This window comes from Rhineura floridana, chromosome 9 (genome assembly GCF_030035675.1).
Source record: "Rhineura floridana isolate rRhiFlo1 chromosome 9, rRhiFlo1.hap2, whole genome shotgun sequence".
In the NCBI taxonomy this organism is placed as follows: Eukaryota; Metazoa; Chordata; class Lepidosauria; order Squamata; family Rhineuridae; genus Rhineura; species Rhineura floridana.
In genome coordinates this window covers 30542947-30570817 of record NC_084488.1, presented here as the reverse complement: position 1 = coordinate 30570817, position 27871 = coordinate 30542947, and the positions used below count along the sequence as shown (strand labels likewise).

At 41.0% G+C, this 27871-nt stretch overlaps 1 protein-coding gene and 1 pseudogene across 1 annotated transcript in view; both read left to right on the top strand.

The window, feature by feature from the left end:
* The window catches only part of SCFD2 (sec1 family domain containing 2), a 226944-nt gene that overhangs the window by 115037 nt on the left and 84036 nt on the right, over window positions 1-27871 (top strand). The gene's annotated exons all lie outside the window — the stretch shown is intronic.
* Window positions 20337-21180, top strand: LOC133364058 (ferritin heavy chain A-like; annotated as a pseudogene).

The following is a 27871-nucleotide window of genomic DNA, read 5'->3' as shown; positions in this document are numbered from 1 at the left end:
AATGACTTAGTTTTTGTCAGGTGTTTTGGCCTCTGCTGTACAGTTATATGTTTCCAAAACAGATGGAGCAACTCTCATCTGCCATTTTGTCTTTTGAACTTCCTGTTCAGTGGTATGGTTCTCATCAGTGCTGATTCTGCAGAAAGCACCTACTTTTATAAGCTAAAATATCTTGAGTTTCCTTCTTAGCCAGAAACAAAAGAGTTGAAAATTTCTCTAACAGGACCCGAATGTTTAAAAGTATTGTTATTTGAATGAAAGTTTGTAACCAGGATATGAGATTTTAATTGCTGGCTATTAAAGGTTGGAAATAACAGGCTTTGATTTCACTGCTCAAAAGTTTTAATTTTTATTGCTGTGAAAGTGTTTGCTGCTAATTGTCAGGAGCAGCACTGAGCAGGCTGCAGGATATTGTGTGGTTAGATCAGGCTTCTTGGTTGACATGACAGTTACCCTCAAAGAGCAATGGAATGTCAGCCGCACTTATGAGAAGAGTAAATCAAACCGCAACCCATACTCCATAAACTAATAGAGAAGAAGCTAGAGGTGCAACATGCCCGGAACAGTTGTGAAAGCAGGATATTATGGTCCTGAACAGTAGCAGCATAAGAATCTAAGACTGTACTTATTTTCTGACTGCTGACCAGTGGCTTCCGTTTGCTACATATGCATAAGGGTCTCACTAGGTTGTGTTGCCACTCCTTGAAGCCAGGACAAATACATCATTAAGGCTCATGCTGTCCTCCTCCCACATTACAATCTGAGTCTGCTTCTTTATTCTTTGATATTCCCTTTACACTGTAGACAGATAACATTACACAGGCCTTCTTAATTTGAATAACAACATTGTAGGTTAAAAAAACAACTAAGAACTCTTCTGAAGTGCCTCTTTATAGAGGAAAAAATAATGCATCTACTTTGTTAATGATTACCATTAGAAACTGAGAAAGCAGCTTGATCCAAAATGCCCATCTCAAATTGCTATGCTGAATGAGTACACAATATTCTGAAACTGAATATTGATTATTTAGGAAAAGTTGTCAAATAATAATTTGAGGGACAGAGGCAAAGAAGTCATCAGGGCCTGCTCTAACTGGACTGTTCTCTCTCCCCGCACACATAGGACCATTCTACCACCAACCCCCTGCAGGAGAGATCCTGATTTTTTTAAATATTTTGATTTTAAAAGGATCATGGCTCAGTGTTCAGAAGGTCTCAGGTTCAATCCCTGACATATCCAGGTAGGGCTAGGTGAAACTCCTGTCTGAAACCCTAGAGAGCCACTGCCAGATGGTGTAGACAATACTGAGATGGGTTTAACTCGGTATAAGGTAACTTCCTATGTTCCTATGATATTGTTTGTTTTGATTTTTTTTAAATGTAATTTAATGTTCCTTGTAAACCACCTTGGAAAGATTCATATCCTGAAAGGTGCGATATGTATAATTGTTATAAAAAAATCAATGATTGCCTGGTGGTAAGGCTATCCTTGCAATATATCTGTCTTCAATATACAGGAAATGTCAAAGAGTATAGAAGCAGACTATGGCTGTAGTGTGGAAGGCATGGGCCTTAGCTATACATCTTCCTCCTGCTTTCAAGAAATGACAACACTGTTCAGCTCAAGTCCTAGGCTGCATACCCACCATACATTTTAAATCACATTCAAAGGACATTATTTCCTTCAAAGAATCCTGGAAACTAGTTTTTTTAAAAGGGTACTGGAAATTGTAGTTCTGTGAGGGTTAAACTATGGTTCCCAGGATTGTTTGGAGGAAATAATGTGCCCAAAACTACTTTAAATGTATGATGTGTACACAGCCCTAGTAAGACACACCTGCATATATAGGAAACTGAAGCCACTGATACAGCAGTCAGAAAAATAAGAACAGAAAAAACAAACTGCTATGTTTATGCAGGCACACACCTGCAGACAGACACACGTGTAAGCATGTATGTATGTATGTAACAATTTAATGGTCTCTACAATCTGGAATTAATTTGTTTTCAGTGGAAGCTGTACAAACAATTTAATTCCCTAATCTTAAACCTGAAGTAAATCCCATTGATCTTGATTTACTTTACTGCCAAGAAGAGACAGTCCTTGCAGCCTGATGTGGTCTTGTTTTGAACCCAATTGACTTTTTGTTCTGTTATCGCATGAATCTGGTCAACAGCATATGCTCTCTGTGCATACATATATTAGAACTTCTGCTTGTGTGCAAGTTGCCACAATTTCTCACAGACATTCTGGAGCCTGGGCATGCCTGCTCAAAAGCATGTGATTGGTTATCATGCACTGATTAAAGCTTGGATGTCAAAGGAAATGTCAGATTGGTTTGAAAGAAGCTCAAATAAGGAATGAGTAAGGTGTTTTGGCCTGGTCAGTAATGTTAGTGTCAGAAAGAACCATGTCATTTGGCCAACTCATGTGGTTATTCTTTACAGATAATACCAGCATTTCCCATACCACCCTGATCATATGAATTGTGCCTAAATGTATCTAGAATGTGGATACAAACTTTATGTTTTGCTGCATAACATCAGTGCTGCTGATTGTTTAGCACAATCATTTTAGCTCTGTGAAATTTTTAATTTTTGACTCAGTTCTGATCTGTTCTAACTGATTAAAACTGCAGTATTTTAATCACCGCTTCTTAAAATGTTGTATTGTAATTGTTATTTGAATTTATTTTTACTTTGTATATAACTCAGAAAATTCTTTTTATTGGGCACTGATATATTGAATAAGGAACATCTGTTTAACATTCCTTAGTTGCGTGGCGCATATTTTAAAATTTATTCCATTACATTCAGCAAGAATGCTTAAGTGAATAAGCCCTTGTTAATGATAGAAGATAAGATTGCAGCAAAGAGCCCTCAGAGCCCACAAAGATGTTATAAGCAGCAATAGAAAAACCAAAAATGCTCCAGTTATGAGTTGAGTGAAGAGCAGCATTTTAATCCTCATTTGAATTGGAGTGGCAGATGCTGTTAATTTGCGTATGAGTGTCTGTGATCTTTCCCACAGTGTAAAATTAGCCAATTGGTTATCTGATGAATCAGTCAACCCCTTTGTTCTCTGTGAAGATGTGAATACGCTACTTATTTTAACTTGGGCAGAGGCTTCCCCTTTTGCTGGGTTTTCCCAAGCAGATCTTTGGAGATGAATCTGCTCATGAAATAAAGCCATTTTTATGTGTGTGTGTTTTCAGTACACACAGAATATTTGCCAAAGAAGTATTTGTGAGCTTATACTGAGACAACACTACCCTACTTCCTGTTCGGAATAGCTAACTAGCGATAAACTGTAGTGCTGCTCAAGGTAGGAAGAATTCTCTGCCAGAACCTATTTATCACTTCACTGGCTTTGTACCATTAACATCCATCTGAAGTTAAAACGAGAGGGTTATAAGAAGAGTTTTCTCTTCTCCCTTCCTTCAGCCCTGCCAGCGATAGTGTCTTGTTTAAAGATTAAAATAGATGCTCAGTGTTTTAGCCAGTAGATTTTCCCATCTATCTAAAAAGGCAATGGCAGGACTATCTAACTTTGACTCAGGTGCTTGTTGTTGGTATTTTGTTAATACTAAAACCTATCTGTCTTTCCAGTGGAAAAATGGGGCTTTTAATTTGGAATTAAAGTAGGTGCATCTTCCTGGCAGTTTTTAAATGGTTTCAACAATATCTCCCATAGTTTTTATGTTAACATAGCTTGTCATTTTCATATCTGTTTTGAACCTAGTTTCCTCTCTGTCTGGGAAACAGACATAAAACTGCATACATTAAAATAATATGGAGGTACTTAAGGCAAAGATCTTTTATATGTTGAGCCAAAACAACATGCATTTGAAAATAATACAGTAGCAATCTCCCTTCCAAAAATTCAAAATTTTTAAATAGTATTTATTGAGCAATCTGCAATATTTATTTATTTTATTTATTTATTTAAGCAATTTATACCCCGCCCTAGTTCAAAGAATTCAGGGCGGCGAATAAATAAGACAAGTCCAATACAATCCGATATAAAATTAAGAAAAATAAAACAATTCAAATATTAACTTTAAAAGCTTGACGAAACAAAAATGTTTTTAACTGGCAGCGAAAATCCGTGAGTGAGGGAGAATGTCGGATCTCTGGTGGTAGATTATTCCATAAGATGGGAGCTATGGTCGAGAAGGCTTTGTTCCTAATATTGGAACGGCGAATTAAAAAAGTAGAAGGAATAATAAGAGAGTATTCGAAAAATACTCTTGTCGGTCGCTGAGATTTATACTCCAGAATACGGTTTGATAGATATGTTGGGGCTAATCCATGTAGGGCCTTGAAAGTTAATACCAAAATTTTAAACTGGTGACGAAATGAAATCGGTAGCCAATGAAGTTGATAAAGAAGAGGTGTGGTATGCATTTGTGGGCCAGCTCCAGTCAGCATTCTGGCTGCCGCTCTCTGTACCAGCTTAAGCGGACGGAGTGATCTTGCAGATAGTCCAATATAAAGAGAATTACAATAATCCAATCTGGAGGTCACAAGGGCCTGTGTCACTTGCCTCAAGTCCGACGATCCTAGAAACGGACGGAGTTGGCGGACTAGTTTTAAATGAGTGAAAGCACTTTTGGATACTGCTGTGATATGGGGTTCAAGGGTCAGAGCCGAATCAAGAAGAATGCCTAAACTCCGAACTTGGGATTTTAGAGGGAGTGGAACCCCATCTAAGGTAAGTAGATTTTTAACTTCATGAGAGGATTTCTGTCCAATTAGTAGAACCTCTGTCTTTTCTGGGTTGAGTTTTAATTTGTTACTATTGGTCCAATTTTGAATAGCAACCAGGCATTGGTTTAAGGGATGAACCGCTTCCAAGGCATCTGGAGGGAAAGAATAGTAAAGTTGGGTATCATCTGCATATTGATGGTAATGTATTCCGAATTCACGGATAATCCTTCCTAAGGGCTCCATATAAATATTAAATAACATTGGCAATAATACGGAGCCTTGGGGGACACCGTATCGTAATGGCCAAGCCTTAGATGAAACGTTCTCAAGGACAACTCTTTGAAGTCTGCCCTCCAGAAAGGAGCGAAGCCATTAATAATAATAATAATAATAATAATAATAATAATAATAATAATAATTTAATTTGTGGGTCGCCTATCTGGCCAATGGCCACTCTAGGCGACGTACAATTTAACAACAATACATTACATCATAATAAAATACATCATAAAATACAATATAACAATAAAACAATAAAACAGTTCCAGTACAGAGTAGTAGGCTATTGGTCGTAAAAATTTAACCCTCCCCGTAAGTCCCAAAGGCCTGTCTGAAGAGCCAGGTCTTCAAAGCTTGGCGGAATACATTCAGGGAAGGGGCATGTCGAAGGTTATACGGGAGGGAGTTCCAGAGAGTGGGGGCCGCCACTGAAAATGCCCTCTCTCTTGTCCCCGCCAACCTAGCTGTTTTAGTTGGCGGGATTGAGAGAAGGTCCTGTGTGGCTGATCTTGTTGGGCAGCATGGTTGGTGGCGCTGGAGGCGCTCCATCAGATAAACTGGGCCGAGACCGTATAGGGATTTAAAGGTTAATACCAACACCTTGAATTGGGCCCGGAAAATAACTGGGAGCCAGTGTAGGTCGAACAACACTGGGGTGATGTGTTCCCGGCAGCGACAGTTTGTAAGTAGTCGAGCCGCAGCATTTTGTATAAGTTGTAATTTCCGGACCGTTTTCAAGGGTAACCCCACGTACAGCGCATTACAGTAATCCAACCGAGAGGTGACCAGGGCATGTACCACCAGTGGGAGCTGATGAGCAGGAAGGTAGGGCTGCAGTCTACGAATGAGGTGTAATTGATACCAAGCTGCCCGGCTCACTGCCGAAATCTGAGCCTCCATGGGCAGCTTGGAATCAAGAACAACCCCAAGGCTGCGGACCTGGTCCTTCAGGGGCAATTTCACCCCGTCGAACACCTGGTCAACATCTCCCAGCCTTCCCTTGCCTCCCACAAGTAGCACCTTAGTCTTATCAGGATTCAACTTCAGCCTGTTCCTTCCCATCCATCCACTCACGGATTCCAGGCACTTGGACATGGTCTCCACAGCAGACTCTGGTGAAGATTTAAACGAGAGATAGAGCTGAGTGTCATCCGCATATTGGTGACACTGCAGCCCAAATCTCCTGATGATTGTCCCCAGCAGCTTCATATAGATATTAAATAGCATGGGAGAGAGGATAGAGCCCTGTGGCACACCACAATTGAGAGGCCAAGGGTCTGAAACCTCCTCCCCCAATGCTACCTGTTGATGCCTGTCGGAAAGAAAGGAATGGAACCACTGTAGTACAGTGCCTCCTATTCCCGATTCCTCCAGGCGATGTAAAAGGATACTGTGGTCGACAGTATCAAAAGCCGCTGAGAGATCGAGGAGGACAAGAAAGGTGAATTCTCCCCTATCTAATGCCCTCCTCATATCATCAACTAGAGCGACCAATGCTGTTTCAGTTCCATGTCCAGTCCTGAAACCCGATTGGTATGGATCCAAATAATCCGTTTCATCCAAGTGTGTCGACAACTGATTAGCCACCACTCACTCAGTGATCTTGCCCAGGAATGGTAGGTTCGAAATTTCGCGAAAGTTATTCAAAACTTGGGGATCCAAGGAGGACTTCTTTAAGATGGGCTTTACAATTGCCTCCTTGAGTGCTAATGGCATTACACCCTCCTCCAAGGATGCATTGACCACCGCCTTAATCCCCTCGCCCAATTTCTCTTTGCAGCTCACAAGGAGCCACGATGGGCAAGGATCAGTTAGACAGGTGGTAGGCTTCACAGTCGAGAGCACCTTGTCCACATTGTAGTACCATGCCTCGGAGTCCCATACTGAAAAGGCGGTCCAGAAGAATAGTATGATCGATGGTGTCAAATGTGGCTGAAAGGTCTAACAGAACTAAATAGGTGAGATTTCCTCTATCTAATTCAAGTCGCAGATCATCTACCAGTGCTGTTAGTACTGTTTCAGTCCCGTGTTTTCTGCCTTCTATCACATTTTGACCTTAAGAAATTTACTAAATACTTACTTAATGCACTGGTCTTCCTATTCCACTGAATAAATAAGAGAATTTTTATGTTATACAGAGGAAGGTACTCACTGGTAGGAAAACTTCTTGCCACAGCAGGGTCATTTATTGTCAGCCCAAACAAGGTCCTTCTAGCTGCAGCACAATTAAATAAATGGTTGGAAATCAAAGAATCTGCTCTGGTCCATTTGTTGTCCCGTCATCTGGGTCTGGAAGATTGGGGTTTATGTCAGGTAGGAATGTCAGAGAATTCTGACAAAAACAGAAACAGGAGCAGAAATTGCTGATGCCCACTTATTCAGAACAGAGATCATTCCAGTGAATATGATCAGTATTTGCTGCGGTTGTTGCTTTCAGTCTGCAAACAATACAAAATAGATTACGTTTCTTCCCCCCACCCCACACACCATTTGCATTGTGCTTCCTTGCATTGAAATGAATGGGGTGGAATAATGTGATGACTCTGTAATTTACATAATTAATTACAAAACTTACATAATTCGGCAACATGGGACAGCAAGACAAATTATGTAGTTTTTGATGGAAGTCAAACTGCAGTGGAACACAAACAGTGCTGCATGCTGTGAATAGATGGCAGAATGGGAAATTATGCTTTCTTACATCCCTAGTGTGAAGCATATGATTACGTTTACTCACCATGTTATCAGCAAGCATTCTTATGTCCTGTTCTACACTGGGATGCAAGGATTTGTAGCTGTATGATAAAAGAATAGCATAAGGAAGTTTTCAGACACTTCACTACCACTCTCCCAGATTTTAACTCTAGTACTATACTTGCATCAGCCCCTATGCAGTGCCAGTAGATGTCACTGATAGGAGGTAGTCTTGCTGCAAATGATCAAGACAGAGGAGGAGAAAGAAATCTTTGGCCAGGGCTCCCCAAGCTGGGCTAGAAACCAATTATCACAAGGGGAAAAATGATGTTAAATTAAATTACAGTTCATGTTTGAAGAATTTTATGCATATGTATTTCCTTGTACCTATGCAGGATGTCTAGACTTTGTGGAATTTCCTAGAGTCACTCAGAAGCAGTATTAGAACAAAACAAGTAATATTCTGAACCGTGAGCTGCTGGCATAGGCCCTCCTTGGAACAAAAAGATAAATGTACCGGAAATTCTAGTCATCATGGTGCCCTCCAGATGTTGTTGGACAACTCCCATCTGCCCCAGCCAACATGGCCAGTAGTCAATTGTCATGCAGCAACATCTGGGAGGTACTACATTGCCTAACACTGCTGTGGAACTTGTAGTTTGTGGGGCAGAGATATTTACTACTTGTCTCAAGAAAGAGAAGTCACAGAGTTGGTTAGTTTCTGGTGGCATTCCTTAGACACAAAAAAGAAGAGCCAACAGGATTTGGCAGCGCGGGGGGGGGGGGCAGAGACAAACACCATAAAATAATCAGGGGCAGCAGGAGCCAGTGCTGCTGATAGGCCCCAAGATACATGGGAGTTAATGAATTAGCTTCTGGTATTGTAAGTACATAGAAGAATGGACCCTGGGGACAGGAAATAATGTCTGAAGAGAATATTGTATGTCAGTGTTGTGGATAATATGTCTGTCTGTAAAAGCAAATCAGACAGTGAGAAAAGTAAAGTGCTTAAACGGAACTAATAGAAGCTGAATGGTACCAATCCTTCAATTTTTCAAAACAGACAAGGCCTTTAGTGATTGTTACAAATTTTTACCATACCCAGATAAATGACTGGGCTGGCAGAAGATATAGTATTTCTAGTAGGGGACCATTTTGCTATCTGCAACATCTCAAAGAAAATTGAGTGAATTGGTTCATTATTCCAACATTGCAACAAACCTTGGCTGCCACTCATGGTTAGTGAGGAGAGAGCTTAGGCACTAGCCAGGGTTCAGGCAACATGCTAAGCAAACCTTAGCTTAGCTCAGCACAGTGCAGGAGTAAAAAGGACCAGGGAGGAGCAAAGTACCTGCAGGCTTCTTTCTGGGAGTCCATACATTTGTGAGTTTCCAGTAAGCTGTAGTTTGGCTGGCTGTGTCGTGCAGACCAGGCCACTGGAAGGTAAATTGACTGCGTCAGAGTGGATCCAGTGGGCATGGTATCTCAAGCTAGTTTGTACTGTGGTGTGTGCTCTTGAAAACTAACATCATAAAATGGTATGTTCTCTTACATTGCCCCAACTTTTTTGAAAGCCACATTTACTGTGTTTGTAAATCTTTATTGTATTTTTCATTATGTCTAGAAATTATGGTATTATCATGATTTATTGTGAATAATTACATATTGTGGAAAAATTGATAGTTTTCTTGATGGTCTTGACTTTTACCAGTGTGGACAGAACATAGCGCAGCGCACAAACACGCACCACTAAAACCCTCCTGATGTGGAAAGTTTATTGTAGTCTCATTGCTAGCTGATAGCAGACAGCAATAATTTGGGAGCCTCGCGTCTGGAACACAATCTATATCTTGGTTCTTAAAACTCCCTTGGCTTCAGTATCAGAAGTATTTTCAAGGTTTTCTCCTGATAAGTTTCTTCCTAAGGATATTCAGCAATGTAATAAGGAAGGCCAATGGTCTGTTTTCTCAAATAATGTAGCCAAACACCTCACCAGCCATATGAAAGTTACTTGCTTGCCAATGTAACAACATAAGGAATAATTGGGGATGCCACTGAAATCAGAAATGACTGGTACGAAGTGAGACATTTGGTTTTTCTGATAACTGTTTTAAACTGAAATAAATAGGAATGGAAGTTTTGAACATGCTGAAACATATTTACTTTAGATCTTGGAAACATGCCTCTGAAAGTTGTATATAACAGCCTGATCCCATGCGTGTTTACTAGGGATGGGGGAGAAATTTGATTCAGTATGCATTTAAAGCTACATCTATCAAATTAACACTTTATGAAATCATATGAGAACTGAAGCATAGCCATCCTTCAAAATTCACAATTATCCAAATTTTGCAGTGCAGTTTTCCAACCAACCAATGTTTACAAAAATGCATATATTAGGGGAAAGTAGTCCAGAAAGGAAAGGTGGTAAGCGTGAGGAAGCACTAAAGGGGAGGCCAGCATCTTCACAGCCCGGCTGGACTGTGCCCTCTTCTTACCCTGCACCCCCCAGTCACCAACCAATTGGCTCCCTTGTCCAGCCCCAGACAATCCAGGCCTCCTGGGCCACCAAGTGACCTAATGGGGGGGTGATGGAGCTGGTGCCCGGCACCCAATTCCTCTACTGTGTGGTGGGGTGAGGGGCTGATGATCTTTCCCACCCATCCCCACGGGGATCCCCTTGGGGAACCCTCGAGGAAAGAATGCAGCCAAAGGCCACCTCGCCTGTGCTCTTGAGCTGCCTGTAATGCCTTGGATCTGCCGCCACCTCTAGGCCTTGCCACCGCTGTGGGGAGTTGCCGCCACCGCCGCCAGGCCCCACTGGGCCGACAGCCACGAGCCTCGATACCTCCAGAAGGCCTCCCCGGCCAGGAGCCCTGCTGCCACTGCTGCTCCCACTACGGGAGGGCCGAGGCCACTGCCGCCAGAAGGCCTTGCCTCCGCCACTGTAGGGCCTCCCATGGCCAAGAGCTCGCAGCTTCAACCCCGCCGAGCCAGGCGCCTCACTGCCATTGCTGCTCGCAGCGCCAATCCCCACCACCAGATTCCTGCCGCTGCTGAAGGGCCTCCCACGGCCAACGGCTCACCACCTCAACGCCGCCCAAGAAAAGGCAAGGGAAGCCATGTGTGCCGGAGAATGAGCCGTGCCGCCAAAATTCAAAGGAGGGCGGGAGGCTGGCGGAGCGGCCTTAAATGGCCTTCAGCCGCTCCGCCTCCTATTGAGGGTCACATCCCCCACGATGGCGGCCTGGGCTTCGGTTGCGGCCGCAAACTCGCACCTTTGCCCGGCAGGTACCAGGCGCAGAACGGGAATCTGTTAGTGAAAATGACATATAAAATGCAAATTGCTGCAAAATGTGTTTATTAGGAGAAATCAGTACTACAATGCTGAATAATTTTTCTGAAGATTTTTAAAAATTGAATTAAATTGGGCTTACATCTGAGTGAACATGAATGAGTTTGCATAGATAATTTTATTTATTGCTAATCTTGGCAACTACATAAATCATATATGCTGACCATTTTATGAACCTGTCAAATATGTTTTAATGAACCTCTTAACAGTGAAGCTTTGTCTTGTAACAGTGTTTTCATTTGTGCAAGAGTATATAAACATTTCATAAAATTATCATGAAGACATTATCTGTTGCTTTTTCTTACTGAATGCTGGTAACTGCCCTTGGGGTTACTAAATTGTTTTAACAATTTAACAAATAGCTAGATTGGACCAGATTGGTCCAATTAGAAAGCTTTCCCTCAGTGATTCATTGTTTTATTTCACCTGATGGTAGCTTTGCAATAAGCTAAAAACACAGACTTACTGTGCTAGAACCACACAGTAGTTTCGCTTTTCATGGTTTATGAAAACAAAAAAGATTATTTTTTTATTTGTACTTGAAGAACATCAAAAGGTGGTGTTCTTCTTGACTGTGTCTTTGATGTAGATGGTTTTTAACAAAGAAATGTTGGTATTAAAAGCTTCACAAATATTTGCAAATAGTGACCCAGTATTCATTATTTGCTATCTTTGCACTATACCTTTCTCCTTTTGATTTTTCATTTGTATGAATGTGACTAAACAAATACAGTAGCATAAAAGCTAATGAAAAACATATGCGCTTATTCTTGAGGTCACCTTATTTTTTCAGAGCATTTAAAGTTGCAGTCCTATACCCTCTTATTTGGGAGGAAGCCGCATTGAACACATTGTGACTTACTTCTGAGTCGACATCAGAAAGAGTAAGGGAGCAGATGCTGGGGGGAAGGCAAGGAGTGGTGTTTCCCAAAGAAGCCTACTATCCTCTGTTGCACAGTGAACACCTTATCAGTCTACAACAGCATTAAATAATATAGCAATTTTCAACAGATAAGCCTCTGAAGTTAATATAGCTTTATGTATGTACAATAGTGCATGCAGTGCACAGTGCATCCTCCATGCACACTCTGTCTGTCATAATGATAGGCGTTTCACTAGTTTAATGATAAACATCACTGAAAATTTTAGTCCCATATGAGCTTATTATAATATAATGAAATTAGATCTGCTAAAAAGATCTCCCCTTTTAGCCTGCATCTGGAGTGAGTAGCAGGTAATTTTGAGCTGAGACTTCTAGATACTTTGGATTGTTGCATGTTTATAAACCTACATGCTCTGGGAATTTACCTGTTTGTTCTAAATTGATTCCTTCTATGTTCACTGCTTGGTGAGGCTTCTGCAGGCACAAGGCCTTCTTGTGCTTATAGTGCTTTTCTCCTGTTTTTCTTCTCTGATTATATTCCATTTGGAATTACTACTGTTTTCAAATTGAGGGCATGCTGTGGAGATATTGGTTCTGCTAGTGCTTTAAAAAAATTCTAGTAAGGACATCCTGTGAATTTGCCAGACTTCAAAGACTATAGTTAGAAGCTTGAAACAATATTTCTTTGCCATTAGCAGTGCTCTTTAGTTAAATACCAGAGTAAGAATTAAATGGGGAGATCTTCCAAGAAGCTTGTGGTTCTTCTCATGGTGGTCTCTTTCCACTAAGCATTCATTATCCTGTTTATAGTCAGACCAAACAGATAGGTACACTCTAATGAACAGAACTTTAAGCACCACAGATAACACACTATCCCTTGGAGCAACCAAAAATAAATGGTCTTACATTTCACCCTGCCAGTGTAGTTAATACTTTTGGTTCCTATAAGTAATGTTTTGTTTTTTTCAAAGCTTTTATAATTGCAGCTGGCTAGGTTTCTTTCTGTGGGTGGTGAACATTTTCTTGGACCTGTATTTTTCTTTCAAGGCTTCTTGGTAGCTAGGGTGTGTCTTCTGCTAGAAATGTATAGGTATGGAAACAGTTTCCTCCTTGCAGGAGAGCTCGTATTTCTAAAGGCACATTTAATGTTGTTTAACACAAGTTTGGTAATAATTGTCCATTCAGGATAAAACCAGTAGCTTTATATGCATTATGAAGACCTGGATGTATGGTGCATTTGAGCTTTCACTCCAGACCTAGTGGTTTTCATACTTTATACCTTCAGGGACTCTTTTCTACACTGATGTCTGCTGAAGAACTTCTCCTCTGTGTTGTAAAATATTATGTGGCACATTCTCTTAAGACGTGTAGTCAGTCCACATAGAATACTGGCCAAGCATATTGGGCAGCTCATCATTGCTGTGTCTGAACTGATATTGTGCCTAGAACATCACCAACACTGCATATTAGACAGGAGCATGAGTAGCAGTGGTCAAGCTGTCTTTCAGAGAAGTGTGTCTTCATTACTGACCTTAGTGAGGATCCTCTTATATGTTTTCAGGGTTTCCTAGAACACAAATTGAAAATACTGCTATAAAGCATCAGGTGAAGGATTAGGAGTGCAGTGACCTATAAAGGGGGCTGCACTTGGTAGTTCCACCACCCTTAGAGGTTCAGGGTGGCGGCGGCCTGAGTGCCAGAGAGGGCACTCTCTGTGGCAGCCCCTAAGTTGTGGAATTCCCTTCCCACAGAGTTGCATCTAGCACCTTCTTTATACATCTTTCATTGTATTCTGAAGATGCATCTCTTCACCGTGGCCTAGCTAGCTAGAGCTATATTAAGATGTCATTTTCTCTTTTTGCAAAATATTCTCAGTTTGATTTTCCAGTCTTTGGTTTATGTTTCCATTGCTATTGCTATTCCTAACTCCAGGTTCACCAAGACTGGTACAAATTCAAAAAAGAAAGGAGGGGAGGGGAGATTTCCAGTATCGGGGAACTGGATACTGCCCAAATGATGAATCTCACAAGTAGGATCCTCATGAACTGCAAAACATATTGAAGCAGACATGACAGCTGCTGCAAAATGCATCATGTGGCTGCCAATACCTGAACCTTGGATTTCAAAGCCAATGCATTTGACTTTTGGATGGATTATTACCACCCAAGAGCATTGCTGGATACATCCAACCACATCACATGCTCTCCCTTCCTAGTTTCTGCAATTTGGTGTTTTCTTCTGGCAGAAGAAATTCATTCTGTGGCTTTGAGAAAGGATTGTCCTATTTTAAGCATCACGTAAAGGAACGTACTGAAATTCAATCTTTCCTTGTTCTAGCTAAGAAAGAGTGATCAGAGAATTGATAAAGAAGGACTTTAGCAGGAAGGTGTAATATGTTTGCTTATCTTTTGTTTTAAGCATTAACTTAATTCACTAATAGGTAAGAAACCCTTGCAATTAGGAACATGCCTATAGCTAACAGATACGTCTCTCAAGCTTTAAAAAGCAGGGAAATTGGGCAGCAAGGAAGGAGGGGAGAGAGGGGATTGGAAGGGAAGGGGCAGGAGGAGGAAGGAAGGGGGAGAGGAAGGATAGCGGGGAGGATGAGGGAGGGTAGGTTTGATCATTTGCATGTTTATTGAGTTCAGTGAGATTTACTCCTGTGCAATCTTGCATAGGATAGGTGGAAATAACCTGAATATCCTAACAACTCTCAGCACCTTTTACAAATGATACATCCCAGGATTCTTTGTGGGAAGCCATGACTGCTTAAAGTGGAATGAATGTCTGGTGTGCTTTTGGCCCCCCTGATTAGCCAAGCCAAACAACTGTGAGTCTGGCTTTCAGAACACAGTCAGTTGGCTCTTACTGAGCATGCCTACGCTATTATAGACTCCAATGTTAACATTCTTAAATTAATTAAATTTTCAGCCAGGCATTTTTTTAACTTTTAAGTTGCAGAAGATGAAGGTCAGAGTATGTATGGGGCAAGGTGAGTAATAGGATTACAGGTACTCTGTGAACATGGCTGATTTTTAATTTCAACAAATTATGAGATCACTGAAAGAAAGTCCAACAGGGATCTGGATTTTCTCTCTCTTGTTTTACACTTTACACTTCGCATAGTCATTAACCAAAATGGAGACAATATTCAAGAAATCAGAAGAAGGCTAGGACTGGGGAGGGCAGCTATGAGAGAACTAGAAAAGGTCCTCAAATGCAAAGTTCTATCACTGAACACTAAAGTCAGGATCATTCAGACCATGGTATTCCCGATCTCTATGTATGGATGTAAAAGTTGGACAGTGAAAAAGGTGGATAAGAGAAAAACCAACTCATTTGAAATGTGGTGTTGGAGGAGAGCTTTGTGGATACCATGGACTGTAAAAAAGACAAATAATTGGCTGTTAGAACAAATTAAACCAGAACTATCACTAGAAGCTAAAATAATGAAACTGATGTTATCATACTTTGGACATATAATGAGAAGACATGATTCATTAGAAAAGATAATAATCCTGGGAAAAACAGAAGGGAGCAGAAAAAGAGGAAGGCCAAACAAGAGATGGATTGATTCCATAAAGGAAGCCACAGACCTGAACTTACAAGATCTGAACAGGGTGGTTCATGACAGATGCTCTTGGAGGTCACTGATTCATAGGGTCACCGTAAGTCATGGTCGACTTGGAGGCACATAACAACAACTTTACACTTTGAACTCTCAATTCCCTCTGAGTATTTTGTGTATCATCATGAAATATGGTTGTTAAGCAAGCATTTCTGAGTTCAGGATTATAGGTTTTGTAAGATTTTGTTTTGAAATGAGCTTATGGGACACATCAGAATGGCATGGGGGTATTTTCAAATTAACAAGGCAGAATGTGAAAAATCCATGCTGGCTATAGTATACAGCCACTCTCATGGCTGTATAATTAACTTGCAGGGTTTTGAGGGGAAATGCATGTGTATCCAAACAGACAAAAAACAACAGATTTATTTATGTATTTAAGTATTTACTAGCCATACTTTTCATAAAAGTACGTCAAAGTGGCTTACAACATACAAAAACATGATAAAATTTAAAAACCAAAAACTACAAAAAAAGGCATTGGTGGAAATAATAGACCTGGTAACAGCACGAGGGACAAAATCTGGGCTTTTATTGTTTTTCATTTATCTCACAAAGATCCGGGAGGGATATCCTTTTTGTACTAGACTGGTGAGACTGTATCTCACAAATAAAATGAGTGGGGAGAAACTTGTTGACATCTTTTCTTATGCAGATCCAATGAAGTGGTTCAGTTGGTAATGGAAATCTGGAGTGTTAAAACTTAAATATAATTGTGCTATTTTGATATTTTGTTTCACTGGAGTAACAATACTAGGTGAGTAATTGTATCAATTTTTAAGTTTTATGTGATAATAATCAGTAACATTGAATATATTTTTAACGTCATTACGTTCTTGGTTTCCGGTTCTTGCTCAATACATTAAATTGCATCAACTCAATTTTAAACATGTGCTTCATAACAGCACTGTGTAATTTCAAGCCTCCCTTTACCTGAAAAAAGCTGCCTAGATATGTGCAAATTCCCCTGGCATCTTTTATAGAACTACATGAGATCTTTCTGACACATTCCAGTTAAAGTGACTACAGATATATTTCTTGGTTTCATAGCACAACATTCTGTGTTGTGTTACACTGCTGTATGTTGTTTTCCCAAGACTGCAAGCACCTTGGGTATGCAATTTGTAATTTGTTCCATACAGATTTTATAAGCGTCAAATAAATGCAGAGAAGTAACAAGGTTAGGACAAAAGCTCAGATGCCATTATTCAAAGGATTCTGCTGCAGTTTATCATTATGATGGTTGAGGGATGTATGTGAGAGAAAAGAGACTGCTTTTTTGCAAGAATCTTTCAGGAGTTGAAACACATCTTGGTGTTCTTTGGGCAAAAACACACATAGTATTCTTGTCCCTCCCTGCAAGATTCTCCTCCCTCCCACACTCCTTCAGGAGTGAGGTTTCACCCTCTCTGCTCACTTACCCAAGCGCAATACTTACTTTCCCCCACAGAATTGGAGGGTGGGCGTTCACTTATATGAGAAAATGTAAAGGATACATCTGGGAACTTCTCTGAGGAAGTGCAATAATCCTGCACCCTGCCCTGACTCCACCCATTAAGGCTCGATCTTCCCCCTGTCTGCAGTGTCCCATCTTGAATGCTGTTTCTTGGTCATACTAGAATGTTACAGAATGTTAGAAGAGTGTGACAGAATGTTGGAAAGTTGCTTTTTTGTATAAATAGATCATGACCTAGAATCCATTAGTTTTAACTTTGGCTATTTGACTCAGATTCTCTTCCTATCAACACACTGAAAAGCTCACAGTGGTAAATAGTACTTTTTGAGGGATGACAGATTCCTTTTGGCTTGTTACTGCCTTTTTCCTACCAGGCAGAGTAACAATTTTCTCATCACAAGAAAGGTGACTCGGGCTCTTAGAATTTCCCCAGGCTAATATAAGAAATGTTAGGTGTTCTTTTTAAAACAAAACAAAAATTCCTGAACAATTTTTTACAATAATAGGTGAATTCTCATCTTGGTCCAGTAACAGCTTTAAAAATACTCTCTCTTCCAATGAAAAAAATGTACAGTATTAGTGGAAAGACATTGTGGAATTTTTCTGGATGAAACAGTGAAACTGGAAAAGTAAACACACTGCGCAAAAAAAGATTCAGCAATTTTGTCTTGAGGGTAAGATTAAACTTGCTCTGCAATATTTTAGTGTACTGCTGACTAATTTTTTTCTTGAGGAGGGGAACAAATACATCTAATGAAAAAGAGAATTATAATAATGCCAGCACAGGGAGTACTTAATTTTTTTCCAAGCTGTTCTGGATCATATGGTGAATGTGCAGAGGCAAATGTTTTTCACTGAAGTACATCTCCTCAGTTGTAGAATGATTTATTTGTGAAATACACAGAAATTCAGGAAACAAAAATATATGTACAGTCCTTAGAGATTTGCAGAAGAGTAAGTTATTTATATAAATGAGCTTTTAGGAACCAATGCACTCTAGCCAGCCACTTAGGGACCTTTGGCTCTATTGCACAGAGGACGGGCTGTGGAGCTGACGACATCCTGTCACTATTGACTATGAATCCAATGCCTGCCTCCCCTCTGTCATCTCTTCTTACAAAGTTTGTTTGTTTAGTGTTCCTTTCTCTTTCACACACTTTCTCCACAGACAACAGCAAAATAAAGCTCAAGCTCCAAATCCATGAGCAAAAAAGCAGTTATTTTAAAGTCTCTGTATTATCACGTATTTGAATTGCCTGGGGTTTTTATGGCTTTATTAAACATATTTCTTGTTCTTCTAAGTGGCCTTTTATTGGGGACCCAAAAGTTGGGGGGGTTAAATTAATGCAATTCTAAATTAAAAATTAAATCTAAAATGGATACTGATTGTACTGTATGGTACAGGGATGGGGAACCTCCAGGCCAATCATGGCCCCCTTTCCCACTTGGCCCCCAAGGCCATTTTCTCCAAACCACACCCACCCATCAGCTGACATCACTAGCAGGGAACAAGATCATGCAGCTAAGGCATGGGGATTAAAACCCTGTGCAAAGCACCCTTTGAAACAGCTCATGCACATGACCAACTTCAAAGAGGCTTTAAGACAGCTCCTGCACTCCTGTTTGCTCAAATGGGAAGGCTGTCTTAAAGCATTTTCCAAGTCTCCCTGTGCTTTCCTTTTAAGTCTTTGACTTGGAAAAGGCTTTTTCAAGTCTCTCCTCTTACCCCTTTAAGTCCCACATCTCAGGAACTTAAAAGGAAAGACTTGGAAAAGGCTTTTGCAAGTCTCCCCACTTTCCCTTTAGTCCCCAGTCTCAGAGATCTAAATAAGAAGCACAAGGGATTTTGACAACAGGGTGATCCTGCCCACTGTTCAATCATGTAATGTCATAATGATGTAATGTGTTTGACAGGTGGGTGCCCCACCCACCTGTCAGATTTGGCCTGTGAGACAGATCCTGTTAAGAGCCAAAATGATTCCCCAACCCTGGTACAGTTCATCATGGTTACAGAATGGTAGAAAAACATAGAAACTCACTGTTCAAGGCTCAGCCTCTTTACTCTCAGCCTGAACTCTGTCTCTCCTGCTCTGTCCTCAACATTAGCGCTCACCTCAGCTCCTCCCTCCACAGCAAAGCTCTGCTCCTAAGGCACAGCAAGCATTATTGTGCTGTCTTAGAACACAGGCTACATCTTTGTCAGTTAAGAACATAAGAAGAGCCTGCTGGATCAGGCCAATGGCCCATGTAGTCTTACAGTGTTCTTACAGTGACCAAACAGATGCCTATGGGAAACCCACAAGCAGGTCTAGTAGCCATTGATAACGTTTTCCTTCATGAATTTGTCTAATCCTCTTTTAAAGCCATCTAAGTTGGCTATCATTGCATCTTGTGAGAGTGAATTCCATAGTTTAACTATGTTCTGTGTGAAGACTTTCTTTTCTGTGTCCTGAATCTTCCAACATTTAGCTTCATTGAACGTCCATTAGTTCTAATGAGAGAGGGAGGAAAACATTGTCTATCCACATTCTCCATGCCATGCATAATTTATACACTGTTATCATGTCACCTCTTACTTTTCTCTAAACTAAAAAGCCCCAAATGCTGCAACCTTTCTTCATAGAGAAGTTGCTCCATCCCCTTGATCATTTTGGTTGCCCTTTTCTGAACCTTTTCCATCTCTACAGTGTCTTTTTTGAGGTGAGACAACCAGAACTATACACAGTATTCCAAATGTGGTCACACCATAGATTTGTATAACAGCCATACGATATCGGCATTTTTGTTTCAGTTTATTTCCTAATGATCCCTAGCATGGAATTCATCTTTTTCACAGCTGCCACACACTGGGTCAGCATCTTCATCAAGCTATCAGTGGCAACCCCAAGGTCTCATTTCTGGTCAGTCACCACCAGTTCAGACTCCATGAGTATATATGTGAAATTAAGATTTGTTTGTCCCAACATGCATCACTTTATATTTGTTTACATTGAATTATTTTACCACCCAGTCACTCATTTTGGAGAGGTCCTTTTGGAGCTCTTTGCAAGCCCTTTTTGTTTTAACGATCCTGAATAAAGGTGACCTTTGACTACAACAGCAGGACTTTATATGTGTGTTTTCTTCTTCGGGAAAGGGGCTTATTCCCCTGGCCAATCTTAGGGGCAGCTGTCTTCTTTCTCCTGGGATCCCTGCCTTTGGTGTGGAGCTTGCTGCTCACTAAGATGTTACATTTCACATAACATGTGACTGACCTGGGCCTTATGGTCCTCTGTCATCATAGTTCTCTTGTTGTTTTGTCTCAGCAGTCTAATTTTCTGGGACATGAGCTATGGCTTCTCAGGAGTACCAGAGCTTCCATGCTTGAATGTGAGGCTGCTGTGATCCGGCTGGTGAACTTAGAACTTCATACTAGCAATGTGTCCTTGTCCATGTCCTACCAATTTGATTGTGATGATGATAGTTTGTGCCAAATGGTCAAGTTCTTGAAGGAGCAGCTCCAGAAAGAGACAGAGCATGCAGAGAAGTTCCTGAAATACCAAAACAAACAAGGGGGGAGTGTTTTGCTGTAGAACAACAAGAAGCCAGGGAAGGATGATTGGGAAACCAGTCTGGATTCCCTGCAGAGTGCCCTGGTGCTGAATAAGAACCTGAACCAGGCTCTGCTAGATCTGGACAAGTTGACAATAGAGAAAGAGACCCTCATCTATTATTTTATTTTATTTTATATCATTATCATTATCCTGCCCCAAAGGAGCCTGGGACAGCAAACACAAACAAACAACAATTTAATAAGAAAAAGACAAACATATTAAAAACAGTTAAAAACATTCCAAAACACAATTACAATTAAAAGCATTGTAAAACACAGTTTAAAATATTATAAAACACATTAAGAATATTTTAAAACATAGCTTAAAAACATTCTTTCACCAGTGATCTTCAGGTTGCCAGGAACAGTCCCTGTCAGCCATCAAATACCTGAGAGAACTTATGTAAACCTGGGTAAATCTATGTGATTTCCTGAATCTGAATTCCTGGAGGAGCATTATCAAGGAGTAAAGGTCATCAAGCAGCTAGAAGACAACCTCACCAATCTGAGGCACCTAGGAGTGCTCCACAGCGGCATGAGGGAGTATCTGTTTGACCAGCTGCCCTCGAGGAAGAGCAACTGAACTCCACTCTGAAACCTTGTGAAGTGTGTCTACAAAAATTAATAAAACCTAAAAATGATTGGGAGAAGGAAGTTACTAAATGGTGTGAATTGTTTAAATATATTTAGGAGTGAATAAACTGTTAGCTGGCAACTAGATTTGCTGGGGGACAATTTGGAGGAGGCAAGGGTGGAGAACAGAAGGACCTTCAGTTTCTTTACAAGTCTGTGATTCTAAGCATGCTTACTACAAAAAATAGGACAGATTGGTGTGGTTTATATTCCAACTACATGTATTCAAGATTAACATAAGAAGAGCCTGCTGGATCAGGCTAGTGGTCCACATTTCCACCATCCTGTTCTCACAGTGGCCAAGCAGATACCCATGGGAAGTCCCCAAGCAAGACCTGAGCACAACAGTACTTTCCTCTCCTGTAGTTTTCAGCAACTGGAGTTCAGAAGCATGCTGCCTCCATCAGTGCAGGAGACTGAGGTGTATACAGTTCTAAATCAACTTAGTAGAGAACTAAAGTTATGTATTTCTCTAGGGGAAAAAACACATAACATGCACACACCTAATTTTTTGTTACAGTAGTATGTTGGGACTACCGTAACAAATAACAAAATAGACTTACCTTAGAAATTGCCATAAAAATCCTGGCAGCTACCCCATACACTTTTGTAGGAAACAACACTTCACGGAAAGATAGAACTATTTCATTTGGCTATAAAATTGTTTTCTGTAAGTGGAATACTGAAGGCAATCAGTAAAAAGAAATGACGCACTCTGGGTGTGAAGTAAATAAGCAAATTTATTTTGGGAAGGAAGCAAACTTTAGTTGTGGACAACTTTAAAGTGTTGCTTGAAGATCTGATTAGAAAAGTAAATATAACACATTCTGATTTGAAGGAATACAGACTACTGCTCGGAATATAGAGTGTGAAGATTTAGAGAAGAAAATGCATGTTTAGTGTTGTAGTAATTACTGTGAAAAAGTGAACATTCCTACTGAATACTTTTGTAAAAAGTCAAAATATTTTCTACTCCTAAATTATAGTGCTAGAAACTACCCCACAGATATGCTTTCAGTGGCATAGGATGCTCCTATTCATAATTTAATTTAATAGTGCCTACTTAAGATATGAATTTGTATAGTCTTACAAAGGAGAAAAACAACTAGCCTTCAAAAGCTAGCTCACCTGTCCACATACATGCCTGTAACTAACCAGGCAGGCCAACTTTGGATTTTTTTACTATTTAGTTTAATATTTCTTGTAAAAGTCACCATGGAAGGATTTGTATCCTGAAGGATGGGATATAAATAATAGTTATAGGCAAGTAAATAATGTCTTGATGAAGAATATTGATTGTGTGTTTTCTTATATCTTCACAGTTAGTAGATATAAAACAGCAGGTAATGTTGAGGATTAGAGGGTGGGAAAACTGGAAAAGTTCAAGTTCACAAGTTAGGTAGAACTATGTATGAAGAATTAAGACATAGAGATATTGAGAAAGGAAGTGGAGGAAATGAGGCAGTGATGATCTTCATAACCAGTCTTTCATATCATAAGATTTTCATCAAAAGACTAAGGAAACAGTGGATAAAATGGAAGCATAATGAAAAAATCTTAACCTTGATTATATATAGAAAGCTAGAGTCAAATGTGGTCTAAAAACTCTGAAGGGTGGAGAAGTATAGCCCCTAGAAGGCCTTGGAGAGGTCAATGGTGGAAGCTAAATCTCTAGGAGAAAAGCCAAGAAGGGAGGAACAAGACATGATGCTGGTCACAGATTCCCCCGGCGACTGTTTTTCACTGGATTTGTTTGTTTTTATTGAACTTTAGAAGTGTGTTTTGCCACTGTTAGGAGGCAAGCATTATGAATTGTTTGTTCAGCTCCTCTCCGGGTGAATTCAAGAGGAAAGGGAAGTTAACGGTCATAATGCATGGTGCCACGTGAACATCTTTTTAAAGGTGAACGTGAAGGTGACTTTTTTCTCCCATCCACCCCAGGTTATAGTTTAAGTTAAACTAGTTTTTCCAACTCCTGAAAGATGGGTATGAGAAAAAAAATTAAATTGTGTGTTGACAAAACAACTTCTCCTAAACAGTTCTATACACACACATATATATTCATATTAGGGGGGCTCTGCCCCTTGTCTCACTCACCAACTCCCACCTCCAAACAAACACCCCAGGCACCCTCAAACACACACACACACACACAGTTATCTCCAGACACACGCACACTCACAAATGCCCCCAGGCACTCATAAATGCCTCCCCAAGTACGCTACTCCCCTCACCAATCCCCCTCACAATTCCCTTCAGTGCCTCCAGGCGTTGGTGCATGCCAGCCGCCATAGGCCTACTAATGCTCCTTATCTGTTCCTGAGCTGCAATGCTGTCCCACCCTGGCCCTTCTCCCTCAATAAATAGTGCCACTCTGCAGCTCTGCACAGTGCGCCTAGGCCACCTCCCAACCTACAGTGTTAACCTGTGTCCCATCCAGACTTCTGTTGCTGCCACTTGCCTCTCAGCAATTCACTCTCCCTCAGGCTGCTTGCATGCTCATTCCACACCTGCCCACTCGCCTTGCTTGCTCACTTGCCCACTTGCCTTGCTTGCCCTACACTCGGCCGCCCCACTTGCTCGGTCCCCTGTCCCCTGCCTACCATCCTTCTTTCCCTCATGCCTTGCCTCTCTTGCTGCCCTATCCTGCTGCCCTGCCCCGCTGCCCTGCCCTGCCTCCACATGATGCTGCATGACAGCATCATAGTTTAGAAAGAAAGATAAAAAAAAATTAAGCATCATGCTGCAGTTCACAGCACCACAGACTGGTGGCGGTGAACTATTTGATTTGATTTGATTTTAATATTTCTACTCCGCCTTCCGGCCAAAAGGCCCTCAAGGTGGCTTACAAAAAAGCACCAATATAAAAATACACCAATAAAACATATATCAATAAAACATAATAATACATAAATAAAACAATAAACAATAAAAACAATACAATTTATAATATATTTCAAAGTTAATACAAACTATCTCCCCCCTCACTTTGGCAAACTAGGTATTATAGACATTGGGCTACTTTGCCAGGCTAGCCACACACTCTCAGTCATAGTCCTATTCCCATAGTTCTGGGTGTGGCACGGCCCTCTCAGCCTGCGGAAGCCGAGGCTCCTGCTTACGACGGCGGTGGGGTGGCGGTTGTGGCCCTGGAGCTGCCGGTTCGCCTTGTGAGGGTCCCAAAGGTGGAGTCCGATGGGGGGAGAGAGGAAGAGCGAGAAGCCGCCGGAGGCCTTTCCTCGCCGTGGCCTTCCTGCGTCCATTTCTCCTTCTTGGTGCTGGAGACGCCGCTGTCTTCCGCTTACTGCACGCACTTGTTGAGCTTCTTATAGCACGAATGCTTTCCCTCCACACACCACTCCCACCACACGTCCCATCAAGCAGGTAAGGCTGCAGCAGCAGCCTGGCTGGAGGAGTTAGCCAACTGGCCAGCATGCTGCATGGTTGTGGCAGCAGTGTTTATCCAGGTTTATCCAGGAAGAGGTGGCAGGAACAGGTGGGGCTGGTGGGGTGGCAAGAGGAATGGGGTTCTCTGAGAGGGCAGAGGTTGGTAAGTGGAGTGGGGCTGCCTAAGGGTGGCAGGGGGAGTTGGGGTTGGGGGTTGGTAGGGGTGAGGGGTTGGTGAGAAGAGGAAGCAGGGGTTTGAAGGTTGGTGAGCAGGGGTGTTGTGAGCGGCACAAGCAAGGGGCAGAGCCCACCAGTATGTGTGTGTACATGTGTGTGTGCGCATGCATACATGTGCATGAGTATGTGTGTGTTTATCAAGGTGGTCTCATTTTCCTAAAGTACTGATATTCAAAGACCTACTCATGTTGAGAGTTCAGCTCTTGGTCAAGCAAAAGTCTAGAGGCTCATTCCATACCTTTATGTTATAGTTCAGTACTGTTAATACTGCGACAATCGTATTTCTCTCCCATTCCTAGTTCTTAACATTTCATCACAGTTCATGTGACCAGAACCTGGGAAATGTTCTCACTGAAGAAGTAAACCTCTGTGTGAAGATGTGAATCATACCACTATAGACTGGAGGTTGGCACTCACATGATGGAACAAAATCCAGCAGCATAGAAAACTAATATGACAAGAATATGGCTAAGCTAGAACCCTTCCAGAAATTTTGGTATTTTTTTAAATACAGAGATCTTCTTTCTTTGGGAAGGGGTTGAACATTCAGTTCTCTGAAGTCCTACCTATAATCTGAAGTGATATAACCCAGTCAGTGGTTTATCTCCTTAGCAAGAAGTGGGTTTATGCTTATTCTTCTTTCTTGCTCTGCCTCTTTGTTTCCATAGTTTCAGCATGCTTTAGTGTGACCTAGAACCAGAACCCAGTATGCAGTGAGCTATGGAGAGGAAGGAACCAATTTGATTCTCAGAAGCACGGGGCCAGTAAGCAGGTATAGCACTTCCCTCAAAGGTATCCATGAGATAAACCCCTTTACTGTGAATTTTTCCCATACTGATGGAAGAAAGCAAAGTTTTGACCTTGGGAATATTGTTGTGCTAAAGGAAAAACCTTCCCTATACCACAGAGGTAGCCAACGTGAAGCCCTCCGGATAGTGTTGAATTATAACCCCCATAATCCCTGATCAGTGGCCATACTGGCATGGGCTAATGGGAGTTGTATTCCAATAACTTCTGGAGAACATCGTGTTGGCTATCCCTGCTCTATCCTAACACTGGATGACTTGGCCTCAGTGGGAAGAGCTAAAGCTCAGCTTAGTGGTAGAACACATGCTTTGCAGGTTCAATCCCTAGTATTTCTGTGTAGGGCTGGAAAAGACTCCTGCTTGAGACCCTGGGGAGGTGTCAACAATACTGAGCTAGATGGATCAATAGGCGGACTCTGAGGCAGCTTCCTACAGACAGGATTCCACTAGGGGTGGATTCATTGTGTATCTGTATGTAGGGTTCAAAGAAATGCGGAGCACCTTCAAAGGATCATTGCAATTTGTAATGAGGAACATTTTGCTAATTGAAAATAATGCCCACAGTCCAAACCCTTGTGGGGTTCAGCACACACAAAGCTGCCTCACATTCCTTTATGCATCCCTACTGTGTGTCAAAGGCATTCCCAGAGCAACTTGATCAGTTTACACAACAAGGGTATGCTCTAACTTAGATTCCTGCATTGAGCAGGGGATTGGACTTTATGGCTTTATAGGCCCCTTCCAACTCTACTATTCTGTGATTCTATGAGTTCATTGAAAAAGGTTTTTATATTGCAGGGTTCAAGCCTATGGGTGATCATTTTCTGTTAAATCTGTTGCTGCATTGAAATGCCTTAGAAAGGAAGAGTGCTGGAGCTAGTAATGGCAGTTCTGTGTATATTAGTGTAACTGTTTCTTTAAGAAGTAAACCGCTCTCAGGCTTTTGTGGAACACTTGAATGGAAAAGCAGATCAGGCAACTGCTTCAGCTTTTTCCATAGATAACTGTTGTATGAACAATGTATAGGGCCTTTTTCAGAGCAATCAAATGAAAGGTTTTCATTGGACAGTACTGTTTTATGAGGTGAGCTTGACATCCCTCTGTATAAACAGACCTGGCATTGACCATACCCATGAAATGTGAGATCTCACAGCAACAGTTCTTGACCCATATACAAGCAGACATTCTCAGAGCTCTTGCTTTAATTTAATTTTATTCCAGACTTGGATAACCACTGCCAGGGAATTTAGCTCCCAGATTTACTCTTACCATACAAAAACAACACAGTACTATTTGCAGACCCATTGTTTTTAAGTGTGTCAATGCTCAAAATTAGAAATAACTTTGACAGGCATATCTAGAATATATACTGTGACTAAAGCAGTATTTGGCTGGTTTATGTTTTATTTTGGTTCCTGCCATGAGGCTAAATAGAATAGAAAATAAGTGAATGAAATCAAGATGGCTGCTGTGTTTTTCTTATTAAAGCCCTTTACTCTGAGGAATATTTATTATTAGGATTGTTATTAGCATTAACTTTATTAATAAAACTTATATTCTGCATGATCCAGCCAAGAGGCAGAACTCTGCCCAATACCTAACCAAAGTTCACTTAAGCAGGTATTTCTTTTTGCTAGGTACATGTGAAACTCTTAATTCTACATCATATATGGATTCTAAATGTGAACTTTAATGTGTTCTAGGCGGAGAGGCCCATGGGGAAGTAATTTCCCAGTCGTGTAGTCGATGGTGGGCCCATCAGGGATGCTTGCTTTACTAGAGGAAACAACCAGGTTTGCTCTGCATTAAAATTTTATCTGTGTGATGCAAATATCTGCATCTATATCCCTCCCTACCCCTGGATGGCATATTTGTGGGTGTGGAAAGTCTTTGAAAGAACTGAGAATCAGATCAAGGGAAATTTTGAAGACTGAGGTGAGGATATTGGATGTGTGTTGGTGAATACCAGTCTTAATTCTAGACTAGTCCTTGCTTTTATTTAAATTTGCTATTAGAGAAACTTATTCTGCACAGTTAACCTCCATTTAAACTTTGTGTGCCAAGCATTAGCCTGCTGTCTGTAAAAGGGCTTCTTTTAAATTGGAAATAATTCATTCTATGCTGATTAAATAATTTCCGTGCTGTATTGTGTTGTTACAAGAGATATAATCTGAATGGCTGTTATTGTACATAAACAAAGCTGGTAAGTTT